Source organism: Salvelinus alpinus, chromosome 13, assembly GCF_045679555.1.
Source record: "Salvelinus alpinus chromosome 13, SLU_Salpinus.1, whole genome shotgun sequence".
NCBI classification, from domain to species: Eukaryota; Metazoa; Chordata; class Actinopteri; order Salmoniformes; family Salmonidae; genus Salvelinus; species Salvelinus alpinus.
The window spans coordinates 12,446,939-12,450,024 of NC_092098.1; the positions used below are offsets into that span (position 1 = coordinate 12,446,939).

The window sequence follows — 3,086 nt, forward strand, 5'->3', positions numbered from 1 at the left end:
AGAAGCGCGGTTTGTGGGTCATGTTTCGGGGGACGCATGTCTCGACCTTCGCCTCCCGAGCCCGTTGGGAAATTTCAGCGATGAGACAAGATCAAAATTGGGGAGAAAAGGGGAGTAAAATACACACAAAAAATCTAAATCCACCAGTCAAATGGATATAAATGTAATAGATCTTTAGAAAAGTTATCCTGCATCTGCCATTTCCATTACACATGTCACAATTTTTTGTTGTTGCAACATTGCTTTTGTCGAACGAACCTGGGTCAATGGAAACCTACCTATTGGCTGATTGCTCCCAACTCATGGGAATCTCCACCCAGTTGACAACTTTAAAATGGTGGAAGCCCTCAATGGCAATGTCCATGCTAAAACAGCTTATATCAATGATGAGTCCTATATCTTTCTTTATGTCAACAGGGTAAGTTAGGCAGGTAGCTTAGTGGTTAGAGCTTTGGTCTAGTAAAAGTTGCAAGATCGAATCCCCGAGCTGACAAGGTAAAAATCTGTCGTTCTGCCCCTGAACAAGGCAGTTAACCCACTAGGCCGTCATTGAAAATAAGAATGTGTTCTTAACTGACTTGCCTAGTTAAATAAAGGTTAAACAAATGTGGTTTTTGGGTGTCCACTTACATCAGTGCATTTGTAACAACCTAACCATTACGAAACTTTTATTAGATCAAATAAGCCTCATGTAGCAATTTAGCAATTACATTTTTTGTTGACCAAATTCGACACTCATTGACCTCCATACAAAAATTCCTCACTTCGTTGGCTTATTTTCGTGAACAGATTTTGAGCCGAATAAAGACAATCTAGTATGGCTTATATCCACAATGTCCCCCCCAAAAATCTTAAAGCACAGTCCTCCCCAGCCCCTCCATCTGGCAGTGATGTCTTCTTCACTGCCCTCTTTTAGACTGAACACGGGCTCAGATGCCCCTCCTGGGCCTAGTAACATACAAGCTGCAGGGTAAGCAAATGCACCTGTGTTGAAGCTGCTCTCGGGGCTGGAAATCGTGCCTTTGACACTCCTACAGTGTAAGACAATGAAGCAGACTTGGGCTGTGCCTTGTTGGACCTGATGCCCAAGCACAAACTGACATCTTCCTCATCATTAAGCTGTACCCAGCGGACATGGGCCCAATGGTCAGAGAGGGCTGTGCTCGTAGACTGGAGAGGCTGGGGCTAGGGGGGACCTGTACCTGATCCACGGGCCTGAGGGTTTGGAACCAGAGGACTAGAGGAATAAACAGCATCGAGTCCGCAGTTGGACTGTCATGGAGGAGCTCCATGCCAATGAGATGCTTAGAGGAATTGGGGTCTCAAACTACTCTCCAAGACACCTGACAGAGCTGCTGGAGACCTGCAGGGTGCACCCTGCTGTGCTACAGGTACATTGATACCCTCAAGATTTGTTGGGTACAGCAAGGGCACAGTTTTTAAGTCATGTCACAGCTGTTCATTGACTACAGCTCAGCCTTCAACACCATAGTGCCCTCCAAGTGCAATACTAAGTTCATACCCTGTGCAACTGGGTCCTGGACAACCTTCTCCACTTGGACAGGCTGACTCCAAGTGGAGAAGGTAGGCAGCAACACCTACGCCACACTGATCCTCAACACGGGGCCCCACAGCCCCATCCAATACTCCCTGTTCACCCATGACTGCGTGGCCATGCACGTCTCCAACTCAATCATCAAGTTTGCTAGCACAACAGCCTGATTACCAACAATGAGGAGACAGCCTACAGGGAGATGAGAGCCCTAACCGAGTAGTGCCAGGAAAATAACCTCTCCCTCAACATCAACAAATAAAAGGAGATGATCGTGGACATCAGGAGACAGCAGAGGAAGCACGCCCCCATCCACATCGACTGGGCCGCAGTGAAGAGGGTCAAAAGCTTCAAGTTCCGCTGTGTGCACATCACTGACAACGTGGTGAAGAATGCACAACAGCGCCTTTTCAACCTCAGGATGCTGAAGAAATGTGGCTTTGCCATCAAGACCCTCAGAAAATTCTACAGGTGCACCATTGAAAGCATCCTGCCGGGCTGTATCAATTCCATGGTACGGCAATTGCACAGTATACAACTGCAGGACTCTCCAGAGGGTGGTGCGGTCAGCCCAACACATCACAGCCTGTTCACCCCGCTACCATATAAAAGGCGGAGACAGTACAGGTGCTTCAAAGCTGGGACCGAGAGACTGAGAAACAGCATCTCCAGGCCATCAGACTGTTAAACACCACTAGCCTGAGTCACTGTTCTAGCCGGCTACCACCCTCTACCCTGCGGTCACTTCTATTCATATACTGTCCACACTGTCTTTACACACCATTATTTATATATACAGTACCAGTCAAAAGATTGGATACACCAACTCATTCAAAGGTTTTTCTTTATTTTTTACATTATAGAAAAACAGTGAAGACATCAAAACTATGAAATAATACATATACATAATACATAATGTAATAACCAAAACAGTGTTAAAAAAATCAAAATATATTTTATATTTGAGATTCTTCAAAGTAGTTGGTTGAGAAAATGCCAAGAGTGTGCAAAGCATAAGGCACACTCTTGGCATTTTCTCAACCAGCTTCATGAGGTAGTCACCTGGAATGGATTAATTTTTTTCTGCCTTTAAAAATAATACCCCCTTTTCTCCCCAATTTCGTGGTATCCAATTGTTAGTAATTACTATCTTGTCTCATCGCTACAACTCCCGTACGGGCTCGGGAGAGACGAAGGTCGAAAGCCATGCGTCCTCCGAAACAACATACCAAGCCGCACTGCTCCTTAACACAGCGCGCCTCCAACCCGGAAGCCAGCCGCACCAATGTGTCGGAGGAAACACCGTTGGTTAGCGCTCCCGGCCCGCCACAGGAGTCGCTGGTGCGCGATGAGACAAGGATATCCCTACCGGCCAAACCCTCCCTAACCCGGACGACGCTCCCGGTCGCGGCCGGCTGCGACAGAGCCTGTGCGCGAACCCAGTCTCTGGGTAGCGATGCAGTGCCCTAGACCACTCCGCCACCCGGCACACACCACCAAGTGCGCTATTTTACAGATGTTGCCCTACCGGAGT

The 3,086-nt window shown here is 47.4% G+C and overlaps 1 pseudogene; it reads left to right on the forward strand.

The window, feature by feature from the left end:
• Positions 1 to 743: 743 nt before the first annotated feature.
• On the forward strand, positions 744 to 1,722 carry LOC139538031 (uncharacterized; annotated as a pseudogene).
• Positions 1,723 to 3,086: the final 1,364 nt, after the last annotated feature.